Raw genomic sequence first — 20,737 nt, forward strand, 5'->3', positions numbered from 1 at the left:
ACATAAGAGGACATACTGTTCCATATCAGTCTCCCCCTCTACGTCTGGTTTGCGAGGTCCTTTAGGCTCAGTTACAGGTAGACCTCCACAGAAGTGAGGCTCCTCTGTGACAGAGTCAAGTGAGTTGAAGTTTATGCCCAACATAAAACCAGGTCTTTGTTCAAATACTATGGAAGTGCATCCTCATTTCCTTGAATGCAGTCACTCATTGAATCTAACATGACTGGTTGGTTGGAAGCTGATCAATGGAACCCGTTTCGTCACGTCAGATCAGTGACACTAAAGGAAAGGACGGGTGGACTGTATCTTAAGCGAGGTTGAGGAGGGATGTTGCCACTCATCTGTAAGAAAGCAGGAATGTTGTCCTTAAGTCATTTTGCCACAACTTTGAAAGTATGCTGGTTGTCATTGTCCATTTGGAAGACCCACCTTGTGAAGACTTACAGAAAATGTTTCACAAATGTCATTGCCAACAAAGGGTATATAACAAAGTATTGAGATAAACTTTTGCTATTGACCAAATACTTATTTTCCACCATAATTTGCAAATAAATTCATAAAAAATCCATAGTTGAAGTGTACCTATGATGAAAATTACAGGCCTCTCTCATCTTTTAAGTGGGAGAACTTGCACAATTGGTGGCTGACTAAATAGTTTTTTGTCCCACTGTATGTGTGTTTCCTGTCCTCTCTGAGGTCACCAAATGAAACACACTTGTCATACCCACCCCTTAAGTGTTCATGGACCATTCCCACCTTCTCACAAGTGGACATATTGTTTCATTTTCCCGTTTTGGGGATTTAGGAGTTCGGCCACGTGAAATCCTTGGTTCACTCTGTGGTCTCTCTCTCTCTGCATGAAAAGGGGGCGAAAGTCTCTGCCAGGAATGTACGACCTGAGATATCAGAACCTGGGTGTAGGAGAGAGTGAGAGAGGGGGAAACCACGATCTACACCCAGAAAGGGCCACTTCATGACAGTTCAGTGCTTCTTCTTTCATCCTGGGGATGAGAGAGAAAAAATATAGAGGGGGAGTGACAGCAACAGACAGAGACACAGAGAGAGGGATCATTTGTAATTGAAGAAGGGTCTAATGGTTCTGTTTTGTTCTCTCAAACTGCCCTGGGCTTCTATGATAGAAGGAAGAAGCAGCCCCAGCTAAGTGTTTCTCAACACAATTATTTTGACTGTCCTTTATATTCCTGCTCTCCCTCTCCGCTCCTATTTTCTTCTGCTACTTTCTTTTCCAATCTTTCTTGCCCTCCTCCTCCTCTCTTCCGCTGGGCTCTCATCATCCACCCATCCCATCTCATGTTTCCATTTAGCTCATGTGATGCTACACCGGGAGAGTAATGAGGGTGGAGCTAGTGGTCTGATAGCATAACGTTAATCATTGATGACCTACCTGTGCTCCGCTCTTCTCCTCCCCAGTCCGCTCCTCAGAATCACAGAGAGCTTTTAGCCCGTCTAGGGTCTCTTTTATCCTCCTCACTCAATACACTCAACCTCTGTCCCCTCTCTGCCTTCAGAGCAGCCACGGGAGAGAAAGAGAGAGAGGGGGGGGGGGTAGGTGTCCCAGTATGGTAGTAGATGGCTCTGTTAGACCGGGCTCTGAAATGGAACATGTGTGTCTGACAGGACAGGTGGCTCCTTTGTGTCTCCTGCCATTTCTCCACTGGAGAGGGAGGGAGAGAGTGTGTGTGTGTGTGTGTGTGTGTGTGTGTGTGTGTGTGTGTGTGTGTGTGTGTGTGTGTGTGTGTGTGTGTGTGTGTGTGTGTGTGTGTGTGTGTGTGTGTGTGTGTGTGTGTGTGTGTGTGTGTGTGTGTGTGTGTGTGTGTGTGTGTGTAAAAGAGAGACAGAGAGAGATACTGATAAAAAAGAGAGTGTGTCTGTACATGCGTCTTCGTTTACGCATTTACCATGTTCTTACAGAAGTTTACAATCAAACCTTGTATCATTCTATCTATTTAAAATCTCAGCTTTAATTTTTCAACCAAATAATGCATACAAATGCAGTATTTGATGTTTAAAACATGACAGGGTCAGAGCAGGGACTATTACGATTACTATCAAAATTGTGGATTGTATTTTCCCTTGACATCCAATCTGATAATGCCCTCACTTTTCCTTGCCATCTATTGGTCTTTCTCTCTCTCACCCCTCTGGGTCAGAGGAGGGAAGAGAGAGAGAGGAGAGAGTGAAATCATGTACTAAGCTGCCCTGTCTCTTATAGAAGTGTGTCTCTTATAGAAGTGCAATTCACTGTAAAAATAGCAGCCCCGTCATCATCAGTCTGTAGCTGGTGAACTGTACAACGAGAGCCCTGCTGCGCCAGAGCTCTGGCGCAGCAGGGCTCTGGTTGACTGGCGCAGCAGGGCTCTGGTTGACTGGCGCAGCGGGGCTCTGGTTGACTGGCGCAGCGGGGCTCTGGTTGACTGGCGCAGCGGGGCTCTGGTTGACTGGCGCAGCAGGGCTCTGGTTGACTGGCGCAGCAGGGCTCTGGTTGACTGGCGCAGCAGGGCTCTGGTTGACTGGCGCAGCAGGGCTCTGGTTGACTGTCGATGGGTTTCTTTGATGGTTTTGTCTTCTCCTTATTTGACATGTTTAATGGAGGCAATTCAAATGTTGGTGCCTTGAATCATCAGCAGTGAAGTGCATTGCACCAAAACTGAATTAGCTGAGGCGACACATTTTTGCTTTAGCCCAACACTAATAAATGTGATATGTTCTACTGTCTCTGTCTCTCTGTGTATGTGTGTCTCTGTGTCTCTGTCTCTCTGTGTGTCCTCTACCTATGTGTGTGTCTTTGTGGTTGATAAGGTGTGGAAGACGAGTCACTTTTGGATGCCGCTCCTGTTAGGTTTTGATTCACTGCTTTGATTCACGGCTGGGCTGAGGTTTAAAAGTTGCAGGTGGGGCAAGAGGGAGATGGGAAGGAAGGGAGGTAGCGGGACGGGACTGCATAGCATCATGGGTCTCCAGAGACTCATGCTCCTTTCTTTCTCTTTCTCCTTCATTCTCTCTCTCTCTCTCTCTCTCTCTCTCTCTCTCTCTCTCTCTCTCTCTCTCTCTCTCTCTCTCTCTCTCTCTCTCTCTCTCTCTCTCTCTCTTTCACTTTCACTTTCTCTGTCTCTCTCTTTCACTTTCTCTGTCTCCAGATGCTTGAGCCCAAAGTGGACACCCCTCCATGTGAGCTGGGAGTAGGCCTATCCCTGCCACGGGGCTCCGAAGAGGACCTCCTTTACCCCTACCCTTCTAGCCCCTCACTGCCCCTGACTCTGGGCAGCCCACAACCCTCTGAGCCCCTCACGCCCCTGGAGGAGGTCTGTACCCCGCTGGGTGACGAAGAGGAGCACAAAGTGCCCCCCACCCCGCCCCCATCCACCGAGGGAGAAGACTGCAAGAGCATGGAGGGCACCGAGCCCGAGATCTGGAGGGATAGAGAGGAGGAGGTGGAGGAGGAAGAGAGGAAGGGTGAGGAGGAAGGAGAGATAGAGGAGGGTGGGAAAAGAGAGGCAATTCCCTCAGCGACGGACGACGAGGCCCCGTCAGACCCCCCTGACACCAACGCCCCCCCCTCCTCCTCCTCCTCCTTTCATCATTCCCGAACTCCGCCTAGACCGCTCCTTCAGCGCCAATGCTCTCTCCTCGCCCAACACCGACGAAGAGTACGACGAGGATGATGAAGATGATGAAGATGATGATGATGATGATGATTATGATGAAGAAGATGACAGCGATGATGCCTACCCAGAGCGCCACGACAGTAAGCGGCGCAGTATGGTGGAGGGTTCTGCCTGCGAGAAGCATGGCGGCCGGCTGAGCGTCCAGAACTCACTGCGGCGCCGCACGCATAGCGAGGGCAGTCTGCTACAGGACCCACGCTCTACCTGCTTCACCTCAGACAACACCATCAATTGCCTGGACGCGAGCCACGGACACAAGGGGGGCTGGTCGCTGCCTTCGCCCAAGACCCTGAAGAAGGAGCTGACCAAGAACGGAGGCTCCATGCATCAGCTCTGCATGCTTTTCTCTGGCAGGAAGGTCAGTACAGAACCATGCTCATACACACACACATAAACACATACACCAACACACGCACACACACACACATTCAAATGCATGCATAGACACACACATACAGACTCACACACACATAAACACACAGATGCGCACACGTTTTAAAGTCTTGGTTCGATATAACACTGATCAAGTATTCACTGTAAATAGTTTTATCATGAGTCTTTTTGTATGTTCTATGATACCATGTATGGCTTAGTTTGTCATACGATGGGTTTATAGGGAAGACTACCTGTTTCCATTTTAAAGATTGGGCGCCACCCAGTGGTGAAAATGAGAATCTCATTATAGTTGAATTTGCAGTATTCAACTTTGTCCACTAGAGGGCAAGCAGTGTCTGGTTCTCTTATTCAATAAAAGCACAGGAGCATAACCTCATCACAACAATGATACACAAGCTGTATTATTCCATGTGACAGCCCTAACGTTTTTTTGGTTTTACAATCCTTGTGGGAATCAGAAGTCAAGAAAACAAGGAAAATTCAGACAGTCCCCACAAGGGGTTAGGTTTAGGGTTACAATTAGGGTTAGGGGTTAGCGTTAGGGTTCGGATTCAAGCGCAGACATACCAGTACGATTGTCAAACATTTGCCTGCCGACGGACAGTACTTAGTGCCTCTGAACAGAGTGTTGGCAGTCAATATCTTATGATGTAGATTCCAGGTTGGCTTGCTAGCGAATGTTTGGGTGGATCAGCTTTAGTATTGCGGAAATGTTGAAGCTTCCATCAATGTAATTGTCTGCATCATTTCCAATCCCCCAAATATTTTTGGGGTAAATATATATATTTATATATATATACACATACACACATACATACATCGTTGAAATTGGAAGTTTACATACACACCTTAGCCAAATACATTTAAACTCAGTTTTTCACAATTCCTGACCTTTATTCCTAGTCAAAATTCCCTGTCTTAGGTCAGTTAGGATCACCGCTTTATTTAAAGAATGTGAAATGTCAGAATAATAGTAGAGAGAATGATTTATTTCAGCTTTTATTTCTTTCATCATTCCCAGTGAGTCAGACATTTATATACACTCAATTAGTATTTGGTAGCATTGCCTTTAAATTGTTTAACTTCTTGCGTCGAGCCATCCCGGATCCGGGATCGTGACTACAGCCTCAAGCCCATTACCATAACGCAACGTTAACTATTCATGAAAATCGCAAATGAAATGAAATAAAAAATATGCTTCTCAACCATAGCAAAACAAGCATTTGTGTAACAGTATTGATAGCAAGCATAGCATTTAGCGTTAGCATTCAGCAGACAATATTTTCACAAAAACCAGAAAAGCATTCAAATAAAATAATTTACCTTTGAAGAACTTCGGATGTTTTCAATGAGGAGACTCTCAGTTAGATAGCAAATGTTCAGTTTTTCCTGAAAGATTATTTGTTTAGGACAAATCGCTCCTTTTGTTCATCACGTTTAGCTACGAAAAAAACCTGTATCCAGGAGTGTAAATTTATTCGCAAGCTCATTAGCATAACACAACGTTAACTATTCATGAAAATCGCAAATGAAAGGAAATAAATCTGCTAGCTCTCAAGCTTAGCCTTTTGTTAACAACACTGTCATCTCAGATTTTCAAAATATGCTTCTCAACCATAGCAAAACAAGCATTTGTGTAACAGTATTGATAGCAAGCGTAGCATTTAGCGTTAGCATTCAGCAGGCAACATTTTCACAAAAACAAGAAAAGCATTCAAATAAAATCATTTACCTTTGAAGAACTTTGGATGTTTTCAATGAGGAGACTCAGTTAGATAGCAAATGTTCAGTATGTCCAAAAAGATTCTTTGTATAGGAGAAATCGCTCCGTTTGGTACATCACGTTTGGCTACCAAAAAAAAAAACGAAAATTCAGTCATCAAAACGCCGGACTTTTTTCCAAATTAACTCCATAATATTGACTGAAACATGGCAAACGTTATTTTGAAACAATCCTAAAGGTGTTTTTCACATATCTCTTCGATGATATATCGTTCGTGGAAGTGTGCTTTCTCCTCTGAATCCCATGCGAAAATGCCTGCAGCTGAAGATTACGCACCAATTTAGACAAAGGACACCGGGCGGACACCTGGTAAATGTAGTCTCTTATGGCCAATCTTCCAATGATATGCCTACAAATATGTCACAATGCTGCAGACACCTTGGGCAAGCAGCAGAAAGCGTAGGCTCATTCAGGGCACATTCACAGCCATATAAGGAGACATGGAAAACAGAGCCGCAAAAATTCTGCTCATTTCCTGTTTGAAGTTTCATCTTGGTTTCGCCTTTAGCATCAGTTCTGTGGCACTCACAGATAATATCTTTGCCGTTTTGGAAACGTCAGAGAGTTTTCTTTCCAAAGCTGTCAATTATATGCATAGTCGAGCATCTTTTTGTGACAAAATACTGCTCTTAAAACGGGCACGTTTTTTAATCCAATAATGAAATAACGCCCCCATAGGTTCAAGAGGTTAACTTGGGTCAAACGTTTCGTGTAGCCTTCCACAAGCTTCCCACAATAAGTTGGGTGCATTTGTCCCCTTCCTCCTGACAGAACTGGTGTAACTGAGTCAGGTTTGTAGGCCTCCTTGCTCGCACACGCTTTTACAGTTCTAACCACATATTTTCTATAGGATTGAGGTCAGGGCTTTGTGATGGTCACTCCATTACCTTGACTTTGTTGTCCTTAAGCCATTTTGCCACAACTTTGGAAGTATGCTTGGGGTCATTGTCCATTTAGAAGACCCATTTGCGACCAAGCTTTAACTGATGTCTTGAGATGTTGCTTCAATATATCCACATAATTTTCCTCTCTCATGATGCCATCAATTTTGTGAAGTGCACCAGTCTTTTGTGAATTGCACCAGTCCTCCCTGCAACAAAGCACAGCCACAACATGATGCTGCCACCCCCGTGCTTCACGGTTGGGATGGTGTGCTTCGACTTGAAAGCCATCCCCTTTTTCCTCCAAACATAACGATGGTCATTACGGCCAAACAGTTCTATTTTTGTTTCATCAGATCAGAGGACATTTCTCCAAAAAGTATGATCTTTGTCCCCATGTGAATTTAGCAGACCGTAGACTGGCTTTCTTATAAACATCCTTTGTGGAAAACCACAGAAACCCACGGAACAACGGGGTTAAAACCCAGCCTGGCGCGTACACACCAAACACGTAACAAAAAACAATTTCACACAAAGACATGGGGGTGGAACAGAGGAATAAATACATGCAGTGTGATTAGGGAATGTAAACCAGGTGTGCAGGGAACAAGACAAAACAAATGGAACAATGAAAAATGGAGCGGCGATGGTGAACAAGGAGAGGAGCCGACTTCGGCGGAAGTCGTGACAGGTATGATGGCTGCGTGGTCCCATGGTATTTATACTTGCGTAATATTGTTTGTATAGAAGAACATGGCATCCTCAGGCGTTTGGAAATTGTTCCCAAGAATGGCTGATTTCTTTTCATTTCCCCATGATGTCAAGCAAAGAGGTACTGAGTTTGAAGGTAGTCCTTGAAATACATCCACAGGTACACCTCCAATTGACTCAAGTGATGTCAATTAGCCTGTCAGAAGCTTCTAAAGCCATGACATAATTTTCTGGAATTTTCCAAGCTGTTTAAAGGCACAGTCAACGTAGTGTATGTAATTCACTGTATCACAATTCCAGTGGGTCAAACGTTTACATACACTAAGTGAAATAATCTGTCTGTAAACAATTGTTGGAAAAATGACTTGTGTCATGCACACAGATGTCCTAACCGACTTCTCAAAACTATAGTTTGTTAACAAGGCATTTGTGGAGTGGTTGAAAAACTAGTTTTAATGACTCCAACCTAAGTGTTTATATACTTCTGTCTTCAACTGTATATATATATATATATATATATATATATATATATATATATATATATACTTTCCATTATTATTCCCCACAAACCCTACCACCCTTCCCCTAATTGGAATAAACTAATAAAAATAACACTTACTGTAGGCTTCTACTTCAAGCTTATACATACTATATACATTTTATGGACACAATCTATTTTTACAATTGTTTGTTTTTAGTCCTGGCCTTCCTCTATTTCTGATGTCCACCCAGTTTGATATATACTTGTAACTGTGCTATTTCACAAAAGTTCTGAACCTATATACATTTTATAGACCCCGTTTGTTTACATTGGTTATCTTGTTGTTATTAGTTCCACCCTATTAGTTCAACCCCTCTCATCTATCTCTTAACACCATCCATTTTGGATTTCTATTTGCTTTATATTTTCCAACTGTGTTGTGAAGCTTCACAAACGTTCTGAACTGTTCTATTCTCAAAGGTTCTACAGATTGTAAATTAAAGATGAACATTTATGCTTAAATGATTATTACATTATTGATCGATTTACTATGACTTTTCAAATCACCCAATGTTGATATCTAGGTAAATGTTGCAATTCTTCAGCCATTCCTGGACCTGTGACCAATAACGAGTTACATATGGACAGTACCAAAATACATTTTCTAATGATTCTGCCTCCTCACAACAGAATCTGTGGTGCTGGGGAGGTTGTATCCCTCATATTCCCTTTTATTTATTTTATTTCACCTTTATTTAACCAGGTAGGCAAGTTGAGAACAAGTTCTCATTTACAATTGCGACCTGGCCAAGATAAAGCAAAGCAGTTCGACAGATACAACGACACAGAGTTACACATGGAGTAAAACAAACATACAGTCAATAATACAGTATAAACAAGTCTATATACCATGTGAGCAAATGAGGTGAGAAGGGAGGTAAAGGCAAAAAAAAGGCCATGGTGGCAAAGTAAATACAAAATAGCAAGTAAAACACTGGAATGGTAGTTTTGCAGTGGAAGAGGAGCAAAGGAGCAAAATAAATAAATAAATAAAATACAGTAGGGAAAGAGGTAGTTGTTTGGACTAAATTATAAGTGGGCTATGTACAGGTGCAGTAATCTGTGAGCTGCTCTGACAGTTGGTGCTTAAAGCTAGTGAGGGAGATAAGTGTTTCCAGTTTCAGAGATTTTTGTAGTTCGTTCCAGTCATTGGCAGCAGAGAACTGGAAGGAGAGGCGGCCAAAGAAAGAATTGGTTTTGGGGGTGACTAGAGAGATATACCTGCTGGAGCGTGTGCTACAGGTGGGAGATGCTATGGTGACCAGCGAGCTGAGATAAGGGGGGACTTTACCTAGCAGGGTGTTGTAGATGACATGGAGCCAGTGGGTTTGGCGACGAGTATGAAGCGAGGGCCAGCCAACGAGAGCGTACAGGTCGCAATGGTGGGTAGTATATGGGGCTTTAGTGATAAAACGGATTGCACTGTGATAGACTGCATCCAATTTGTTGAGTAGGGTATAGGATATATATATAACATTCTATTGGTTGCAATAATTTAAATTGAAAAATTTGACGTTTTGAATCTGGCGTTGTTTTGCGTATCAATTCATAAACCATGTGCCATTGAATGGGTACATCGAAAATCTCTTCCCAACTATTTTGCAATTTATATGGCACAGCTGTCATTTTCTTTGTCCTTAAATGAAACTGGTATATATTTTTTATTTATCACAATTTTCTTTAACCAATTATAGTCTTTAATACAGGGCCAACAGACAAGTTCCTTACTTTCTCCCCCTTCCACTTGCCTCTTCCTTTTTTGCGGTAATGTTGCAATTAGTTGGATGTAATTTTGGGCAGAGCAGACATTTTCATATATCTGTGTTAGCTGCATGTGTGACTCCACCAGTCCTATTTATGATATTATCTACAAAGATTATACCTATTTTTTTATTGAAAAATACTTTAATTTTAAAAATCAATTAGTCTATTTGAGTTTATCCACAATATTTGTTGTATTATTTGTTCTGTCTTTTCAGGTGGATTAAACTGAAATTGCAACCAACTTTCTATGGCTCGTTTAAAAAAATAACGATATCCTGGAGATTATTAGCCTACATTGCATAGGAAGTGTGACTGGCTCATGAGGGATGTCCTGAGAAAATGCTAAAATATTTTCCTGTTTGTTGTCACTCCTGTTGGCTGCCCGACGTGGGGGTTAGTGCTCTCTGAATGGCTCAATATCAAGTTGTTGGCCACTGACGAGCATTGCGATTCTACAAGTAGAAACAGCAGGTTTCGGGCCAGCTAGCAGCAGGTCCCTCTTTTGTTCCAGCAAGAGATGGAACGGCCTACCACTGTAATAACTATCTATCTGCAGTGAGATGTCTTTCATGCTTTAGAGGTAGGGTTAGGGAAGATAGGATTTTGAATAGGAATCTATTGTTTGATCCCCACAAGAATAGTAAAAGAAACGTGTGTGTTTAGGAGGGAGAAAGAGAGAGCAGGATAAAGGGGTAAGAGAGGCAGGAGGTATGTGTGTTTAGGAGGGAGAAAGAGAGAGCAGGATAAAGGGGTAAGAGAGGCAGGAGGTATGTGTGTTTAGGAGGGAGAAAGAGAGAGCAGGATAAAGGGGTAAGAGAGGCAGGAGGTATGTGTGTTTAGGAGGGAGAAAGAGAGAGCAGGATAAAGGGGTCAGAGAGGCAGGAGGTATGTGTGTTTAGGAGGGAGAAAGAGAGCGCAGGATAAAGGGGTCAGAGAGGCAGGAGGTATGTGTGTTTAGGAGGGAGAAAGAGAGAGCAGGATAAAGGGGTCAGAGAGGCAGGAGGTATGTGTGTTTAGGAGGGAGAAAGAGAGAGCAGGATAAAGGGGTAAGAGAGGCAGGAGGTATGGTTGCGTTCTGAAATAGTTTTTGTATACAAAATGTATTTGTTTGTTCACCACTTCCTGATGGTCTTGGTTGTCCATTAACACAGCATATTCACAGGTCAAACTGATCTGCTGGCCAGTAGTGTAAGTGTTTGCTGTTAGTGGGTGGTAAGTAAGTATCTGAGAGCACAGCAGAGGCTGTGGAGGATAAACTGATAAGGAGGAGCGAGGGGATGAAAGACAGAGAGGAGATGGTTGCGTACATGAAATAGTTTTTGTGAGCAATACAAAATGACAGTGTTGTTTGTTCACCACTTCAGTGTATGTGGTCTATAGAGAGAGACAGTGTATCCATTAACAGAGAGACAGTGTATTCACAGGAGAGAACTGTATGTGAGCTATAGAGAGAGAGCCAGTGTATGTGTATAGAGAGAGAGTGTTTGCTGTGTATGTGGCGATGGAGAGAGAGTGTATGTGAGCGATATAGAGAGAGAGAGTGTATGTGAGCGATATAGAGAGAGAGAGAGAGAGTATCTGAGAGCACAGCAGAGGCTGTGGAGAAAGGGAGCTTTATTCCAACTGATAAGGAGAGAGCGAGGGGGATGAAAGACAGTGTATGAATATAGGAGAGAGGAGTGAGTGAGAGAGACAGTGAGTGCATGAGTAGTGTATGTGAGCGATATAGAGTAGTGTATGTGAGCGATATAGAGAGAGACAGTGTATGTGAGCGATATAGAGAGAGACAGTGTATGTGAGCGATATAGAGAGAGAGACAGTGTATGAGCGATATAGACAGTGTATGTGAGCGATATAGAGAGAGAGACAGTGTATGTGAGCAGTGTATGTGATAGAGAGAGACAGTGTATGTGAGCGATATAGAGAGAGAGTGTATGTGAGCGATATAGAGAGAGAGAGTGTATGTGAGCGATATAGAGAGAGAGTGTATGTGAGCGATATAGAGAGAGACAGTGTATGTGAGCGATATAGAGAGAGACAGTGTATGTGAGCGATATAGAGAGAGACAGTGTATGTGAGCGATATAGAGAGAGAGTGTATGTGAGCGATATAGAGAGAGACAGTGTATGTGAGCGATATAGAGAGAGACAGTGTATGTGAGCGATATAGAGAGAGACAGTGTATGTGGCGATATGTGAGAGAGAGAGTGTATGTGAGCGATATAGAGAGAGAGTGTATGTGTATGTGAGCGATATAGAGAGAGACAGTGTATGTATAGAGAGCAGTGTATATAGAGAGAGAGTGTATGTGAGCGATATAGAGAGACAGTGTATGTGAGCGATATAGAGAGAGACAGTGTATGTGAGCGATATAGAGAGAGAGAGTGTATGTGAGCGATATAGAGAGAGAGAGTGGATGTGAGCGATATAGAGAGACAGTGTATGTGAGCGATATATATAGAGAGAGAGAGAGACAGTGTATGTGAGCGATATAGAGAGAGACAGTGTATGTGAGCGATATAGAGAGAGAGAGAGACAGTGTATGTGAGCGATATAGAGAGAGAGAGTGTATGTGAGCGATATAGAGAGAGACTGTGTAGTGTAGTATGTGTATATAGAGAGAGAGAGTGTATGTGAGCGATATAGAGAGAGACAGTGTATGTGAGCGATATAGAGAGAGAGAGTGTATGTGAGCGATATAGAGAGAGAGAGTGTATGTGAGCGATATAGAGAGACAGTGTATGTGAGCGATATAGAGAGAGAGAGTGTATGTGAGCGATATAGAGAGACAGTGTATGTGAGCGATATAGAGAGAGAGTGTATGTGAGCGATATAGAGAGAGACAGTGTATGTGAGAGATATAGAGAGACAGTGTATGTGAGCGATATAGAGAGAGAGAGTGTATGTGAGCGATATAGAGAGAGACAGTGTATGTGAGCGATATAGAGAGAGAGACAGTGTATGTGAGCGATATAGAGAGAGAGAGAGAGAGAGAGTGTATGTGAGCGATATAGAGAGAGACAGTGTATGTGAGCGATATAGAGAGAGACAGTGTATGTGAGCGATATAGAGAGAGACAGTGTATGTGAGCGATATAGAGAGAGACAGTGTATGTGAGCGATATAGAGAGAGAGACAGTGTATGTGAGCGATATAGAGAGAGACAGTGTATGTGAGCGATATAGAGAGAGAGTGTATGTGAGCGATATAGAGAGAGAGAGTGTATGTGAGCGTGTATATAGAGAGAGAGAGTGTATGTGAGCGATATAGAGAGAGTGTATGTGAGCGATAGAGAGAGAGACAGTGTATGTGATAGAGAGAGAGTGTATGTGAGCGATATAGTGTATGTGAGCGATATAGAGAGAGAGAGTGTATGTGAGCGATATAGAGAGAGACAGTGTATGTGAGCGATATAGAGAGAGACAGTGTATGTGAGCGATATAGAGAGAGACAGTGTATGTGAGAGAGAGAGTGTAGCGATATAGAGAGAGACAGTGTATGTGATATAGAGAGAGACAGTGTATGTGAGCGATATAGAGAGAGACAGTGTATGTGAGCGATATAGAGAGAGAGAGTGTATGTGAGCGATATAGTGTATGTGAGCGATATAGAGAGAGAGAGACAGTGTATGTGAGCGATATAGAGAGACAGTGTATGTGAGCGATATAGAGAGAGAGACAGTGTATGTGAGCGATATAGAGAGAGACAGTGTATGTGAGCGATATAGAGAGAGACAGTGTATGTGAGCGATATAGAGAGAGATGTGAGCGATATAGAGAGACAGTGTATGTGAGCGATAGAGAGAGAGAGACAGTGTATGTGAGCGATATAGAGAGAGAGTGAGCGATATAGAGACAGTGTATGTGAGCGTGTATAGAGAGAGACAGTGTATGTGAGCGATATAGAGAGAGACAGTGTATGTGAGCGATATAGAGAGAGACGAGTGTATGTGAGCGATATAGAGAGAGACAGTGTATGTGAGCGATATAGAGAGACAGTGTATGTGAGCGATATAGAGAGAGTGTATGTGAGCGATATAGAGAGAGAGTGTATGTGAGCTATATATAGAGAGAGAGTGTATGTGAGCGATATAGAGAGAGACAGTGTATGTGAGCGATATAGAGAGAGTGTACAGTGTATGTGTATGCGATATAGAGAGAGAGAGTGTATGTGAGCGATATAGAGAGAGACAGTGTATGTGAGCGATATAGAGAGAGACAGTGTATGTGAGCGATATAGAGAGAGACCTCTAGTGGAAGCTTTAGCTGCCAGTCCGATAGGGAGCCTTAAATGGCGTTGTGTTCTCTGCATGGATGGAAGGAGGGAGGGAGGAATGTAGCTACTGTAGTGGGCTCAGCCTATTGGTCTTGGAAGATTCTGGGGGTAATTTGACTGCTTATTGGCGTCATCGACCCAGCTCTCCAGCTGTGTTTCCATTATTTAAAAGGATGTCAGCCCCTCACATTAAATCATGTCATCTCCAGGTTAGGGATCTAGATTGTGTGTGTGTGTGTGTGTGTGTGTGTGTGTGTGTGTGTGTGTGTGTGTGTGTGTGTGTGTGTGTGTGTGTGTGTGTGTGTGTGTGTGTGTGTGTGTGTGTGTGTGTGTGTGTGTGTGTTTCTCCATTCACCTCTGACCCACATGGTTTTACAGGCCTAATGAAGGCAGGCTGACATCCATACATGAACACTGCTGAACACATGCACTGTATTTACTCTCTGACACTTCCAGGGCCAAGTGGCACCCAACTCCGCTTCACATCCAGTAAGGCACTGCTTTTTAATGTGCTGCTGCTGCCCTCACAAGTCTAGCCAGTTACACAGTCAATCACAGAACTCTCAACCGTGCACATCCATGCACATAATATTGTTCACCTTACTACATTTTTTTCAATAATATGAATATGAACAAATTATGAATTTCAAGTGTGATGTAAGCACCATGGTCTTGTAGAGGATGTGCTTCGACTGGAAGCCAGTACGCGGAGGAGCGGGGTGACATGGGAGAACATGGGAAGGTTGAAAACCAGGCGGGCTGCAGTGTTCTGGATAAGTTGCAGGAGTTTGATGACACAAGCAGGGAGCCAACAGCGAGTTGCAGTAGTCCAGACGGGGGATGTCAAGTGCCTGGATTAGGACCTGCATCGTTTCCTGTGTGAGATGGGGTCGTACTCTACAGATGTTGAAGAGCATGCACGACAGGGTGGTGTCTGGGATCACGGCAAGGTTCTTTGCACTCTGGGAGGGTGACACTATGGAGTTTTCAACTGTGAAGGAGAGGTCTTTGAGCTGGCAGTCTTTTCCAGGCTGAGCTTGAGGTGTTGAGCCGACTTCCATGGTGAGATATCTGCCAGGCACGCAGAGATGAGTGTCGCCACCTGGGTGTCAGAAGGGGGGAAAGAGAAAAGTATTTGAGTGTCATCCGCATAGCAATGATAGGAGAGACCATGTGAGGATATGACAGAGCTGAGTGAGTTGGTCTATAGAGAGAAGAGGAGAGGGCCTAGAACCGAGGCCTCGGGGACACCAATAGTGAGAGTATGGGGTGCAGATCTTCTCCACGTCACCTGGTAGGAGCGGCCTGCCAGGTAGGATGCAATCCAAGAGTGTGCAGAGCCTGACACCCAGCCCCGAGAGGAGGATCAGATGGTTCACTGTGTCGAAGGCAGCGGATAGATCTAGGAGGATGAGAACAGAGGAGAGACAGTCAGCTTTGGCAGTGTGGAGAGCCCCCGTGACACAGAGAATAGCAGTGTCGGTTGACTGACCCGTCTTGAAGCCTGACTGGTTAGGGTCAAGAAGATCATTTTGAGAGCGTGAAAACGAGAGAGTTGATCAGAGATGCTCAAGTCTTTTGGAGAGAAAAGAAAGCAGGGATACAGGTCTAACGTTTTTTAAAGTCAGATGAGTGAAGTGTTGGTTTCTTGAGGAGAGAATCCTCTCTGGCCATTTTGAAGTCAGAAGGGATGTAGCCAGTGGTCAGGGATGAGTTGATGAGGTAAGTGAGGAATGGGAGGAGGTCCCCAGAGATCGTCGGGAGAAAGGGAGGAGGGGATGGGGTTGAGCGGGCAGACCTCACGAGATGCAAGACTTTGTCTGGAGTGAGAGGGGAGAAAGAGGTTAAGGCACAGGGTAGTTAATTCTGTGTGAGTGGGACCAGTGGACTCAATAGGCTGAGTGAATGAGGAGCGGATGTTTTCAATCTTCTATTCAAAGCGGTTGACAAAGACGTCAACAACTTTGGGGAAGGGGGTGGATGATTTAGGGAGGAGAATGTGGAAAAGAGTTTCCTAGGGTTAGAAGCTTGACATTTAGAGTGATAGAAAGTGGCTTTAGCAACGGATACAGAGGAAGAGAAAGTAGAGAGGAGGGAGTGAAAGTATGATACAGATGGCAGTAGGACACAGCGTATGAATGGCCCCTACAGTATTACCACATAGCCCATCTGGGTTAAAAACTATTCTCTACATTGGTTTACGCCATAGGGAAGTATACCCTGCAGTATCCAACATAGCCCCACGCCTTGTCTCTGTGTACAGTCGTGGCCAAAAGTTTTGAGAATGACACAAATATACATTTTTACAAAGTTTGCTGCTTCAGTGTCTTTAGATGTTTGTCAGATGTTACTATGGAATACTGAAGTATAATTACAAGCATTTCATAAGTGTCAACGGCTTTTAATGACAATTACATGAAGTTGATGCAAAGAGTCAATATTTGCAGTGTTGTCCCTTCTTTTTCAAGACCTCTGCAATCCGCCTTGGCATGCTGTCAAATAACTTCTGGACCACATCCTGACTGATGGCAGCCCATTCTTGCATAATCAATGCTTGGAGTTTGTCAGATTTTGTGGGTTTTTGTTTGTCCACCCGCCTCTTGAGGATTGACCACAAGTTCTCAATGGGATTAAGGTCTGGGGATTTTCCTGGCCATGGACCCAAAATATTGATGTTTTGTTCCCCAAGCCACTTAGTTATCACTTTTGCCTTATGGCAAGGTGCTCCATCATGCTGGAAAGGGCATTGTTCGTCACCAAACTGTTCCTGGATGGTTGGGAGAAGTTGCTCTCGGAGGATGTGTTGGTACCATTCTTTATTCATGGCTGTGTTCTTAGGCAAACTTGTGAGTGAGTCCACTCCCTTGGCTGAGAAGCAGCCCCACACATGAATGGTCTTAGGATGCTTTACTGTTGGCATGACACAGGACTGATGGTAGTGCTCATCTTGTCTTCTCCGGACAATATTTTTTCCGGATGCCCCAAACATTCGAAAGGGTATTCGTCAGAGAAAATGACTTTACCCCAGTCCTCAGCAGTCCAATCCCTGTACCTTTTGCAGAATATCAGTCTGTCCCTGATGTTTTTCCTGGAGAGAAGTTGCTTCTTTACTGCCCTTCTTGACATCAGGCCATCCTCCAAAAGTCTTTGCGTCATTCCTGAGCAATCTGTACTGGCTTTGCCCCAATCCCGCAGCTGAATCAACTTTAGGAGACGGTCCTGGCGCTTACTGGACTTTCTTGGGTGCCCAAGAAGCCTTTTTCACAACAATTGAACCGCTCTCCTTGTAGTTCTTGATGATCCGATAAATGGTTGATTTAGTGGCAATCTTACTGGCTGCCTGTGAAGCCCTTTTTGTGCGAAGCAATGATGACGGCACGTGTTTCCTTGCAGGCAACCATGGTTGACAGAGGAAGAACAATGATTCCAAGCACCACCCTCCTTTTGAAGCTTCCAGTCTGTTATTCGAACTCAATCAGCATGACAGAGGGATCTCCAGCCTTATCCTCGTCAATGAGAGAATCTCTGTGTTAACGAAAGAATCACTGACATGATGTCAGCTGGTCCTTTTGTGGCAGGGCTGAAATGCAGTGGAAATGTTTTTTGGGGATTCAGTTATTTTGCATGGCAAAGAGGGACTTTGCAATAAATTGCAATTCATCTGATCACTCTTCATAAGAGGGACTTTGCAATAAATTGCAATTCATCTGATCACTCTTCATAACAGTCTGGAGTATATGCAAATAGCCATCATACAAACTGAGGCACCAGACTTTATGAAAATTAATATTTGTGTCATTCTCAAAACTTTTGTTCACGACTATATATACCGACACAAATTATGGTGGCTTTTAAAGTAAACATACTTGACCTTCTGAGAGATGTGTGAGTGGCTTGAATCAAGCAGAGTTTACGGGCAGGGCTTGATTTAGTTAAAAAACACAAATTCCACAATGTAGATATTTTACATCTCTTGCGGATAGTTTATTTTTATGAAGAATATATTGATTGTTATTTCTTAGAATTGTTTTAGAAAAATACACCAAAATGTTTCGAACAGGTCCATCACCACCACCTCCCATTGGACAGCGGGAGAAAGGCATTGTAGGATATTTATACCCAACCCCCCCCGTGGATCACAGCATGTTCTCCAAGCCTGTCAGAGACACCTCGTCATTTCGCAATTGTTGCTCTGTGTTACCAAACATCACACTAGATGAGAAGGATGGAGAAAGAGAGATGCAACTGTTCTGGTCTCCTCCATCCTTCTCACCTCTTAGCTATGTGGTGTTTACATTTTCCTTTAGTAGTTCTGATTTACATGGTCTGGTCCTCTTTTTTCCGCTCTGCTCTTTTTCTCTGTGTTTGAAGCCTTTAGGCTTCATAAGGACAGAGAGAAAGAGAAAGATAGTTAGAGAGATTGGCACCCACCAAGAGTGAGCTGGACTCAATCTCAATGTGATGACAAAATCACAATGGCTTCTGTTTTTCCCCCACGCGTCACACATGTGCCTGAAACTCCTTGTCTACTTCACTTGTAGTGCCGGAATATTACTGTACCTCACATGCAGTTTGTAACATTGACTATGTAATTTGTGTATTAACAAAGTCTATTAAATTGAATGATCTGCCACTACACCCTATTACACACAGAACCCAGACCAGGATATAGACTAGCCCTCAACAAAGATACATCACACTCATATACAGTCCCTGTCTGACTCAGAGCTCCAGGTTATTGTCAGACGGTTACACTTAGAATGAGTGTTTAGAAAAGTGCATAGAGAGCATTCCAGGCGACACAGGTGCTGGGGTAATCAGAGTTTACAAGGTCAAGCCATTAAGTTGATGGGATTTGGGTCTCTGTTTGAAATCGCTACATAAACACATTCAATCTTAACAAGCTGTGGAAAACAGGATTTTATTGTGTTTACTGAGAGAGCTTACATTTTACTGTAGAACCACACACGAGGATGCACAGAAACATACATCGCATTCGGAAAGTATTCAGACCCCTTGACTTTTTTTGTTGCGTTACACGAAGGGGTGGCCAACTCCAGCCCTCAGGGGCCTGATTGGTGTTACACTTTTTCTCCATCCCTAGCAAACACAGCTGATCAAATTGCATTCTAAACTGAAGATCATGATTAGGTGATTATTGGAGTCAGGTGTGTTAGCTGGGGCTGGGGTAAAACTGTGACACCAATCAGTTCCCTGAGGACTGGAATTGCCCACCCATGTCGGTTACAGCCTTATTCTAAAATGGATTCTTTCATAACTCTATACACAATACCCCATAACGGCAAAGCAAAAACAGGTTTTTAGACATTTAGACATCCAGAGATGTTCGATCGGGTTCAAGTCTGGGCTCTGGCTGGGCCACTCAAGGACATTTAGAGACTTGTCCTGAAGCCACTCCTGCGTTGTCGTTGCTGTGTGCTTACGGTTGTTGTTCTGTGAGAAGTTGACCCTTCGCCCCAGTCTGAGTGCTCAGAGTGCTCTGGAGCAGGTTTAGATCAAGGATCCCTCTGTACTTTGCTCCGTTCATCTTTCACTCAATCCCAGTCCCTGCCGCTGAAAAACATCCCCACAGCACGATGCTGTCAACCACTATGCTTCACCGTAGGGATGTCAGGTTTCTTCCAGACGTGACACTTGGCATTCAGGCCAAGGAGTTCTTGGTTTCATCTGACATGAGAATCTTGTTTCTCGTGGTCTGAGAGTCATTTAGGTTCCTTTTGGCAAACTTCAAGTGGGCTGTCATGTGCCTTCCGTCTGCCCACTCTACCATAAAGGCCCGATTGGTGGAGTGCTGCATAGATGGTTGTCCTTCTAGAAGGTTCTCCCATCTATACAGAGGAACTATGGAGCTCTGTCAGAGTGACCATCGGATTCTTGGTCACCTCCCTGACCAAAGCCCTTTTCCCCCGATTGCTCAGTTCTGCCGGGCTGACAGCTCTAGGAAGAGTCCCAAACGTCTTCCATTTAAGAATTATGGAGTCCACTGTGTTTTTTGGGACCTTCAATGCTGCAGACATTTGTTGGTATCCTTCCCCAGATCTGTTTCTCGACACAATACTGTCTCGGAACTCTATGGACAATTCCTTCAACCTCATGGCTTGGTTTTTGCTCTGACATGCACTGTCAACTGTGGTACCTTAAATAGACAGGTGTGTGCCTTTCCAAATCATGTCCAATCAATTTAATTGACCTCAGTTGAACTCCAATCAAGTTGTAGAAACATCTCATGAATGATCTATGGAAAATGGATACACCTGATCTCAATTTTCGAGTCTCACAGCAAAGGGTCTGAATACTTATGTAAATAAGGTATTTCTGTTTTTTTCTGGTGAATAAATTTGCACTTTCTGAATGCACTGTAAATATGTACAAACATGGTGATCTGTACCATGGTGATCTGTGTGTGTGCTGATGTGCGAGTGTTCTTCAGAGACAGCGGTGGGGGGGGGCACCCTCCACACTGAGAGAGATGGATGGTAGATGAAAGATGAGTGCAGCGGTATGCTGAACGCTTCCATCCATCTGTCCATCCTCCTTTGATTTTCCATGGACTCCACCATAATGTAACTGTTCAACAACTGCCTTTATGCAGAATCAATTGAAGAGGCAATAATATTTCTGGGGTTTGTGAGAAGCACTAGTATTATAATCATGGTATGTCAATTATAATCATGGTATGTC

The 20,737-nt window shown here is 43.8% G+C and overlaps 1 pseudogene; it reads left to right on the forward strand.

Moving 5' to 3' along the window:
• The window catches only part of LOC124006637, a 169,816-nt pseudogene that overhangs the window by 93,359 nt on the left and 55,720 nt on the right, over positions 1-20,737 (forward strand).

Source organism: Oncorhynchus gorbuscha, linkage group LG20 (genome assembly GCF_021184085.1).
Source record: "Oncorhynchus gorbuscha isolate QuinsamMale2020 ecotype Even-year linkage group LG20, OgorEven_v1.0, whole genome shotgun sequence".
Classification (NCBI taxonomy): Eukaryota; Metazoa; Chordata; class Actinopteri; order Salmoniformes; family Salmonidae; genus Oncorhynchus; species Oncorhynchus gorbuscha.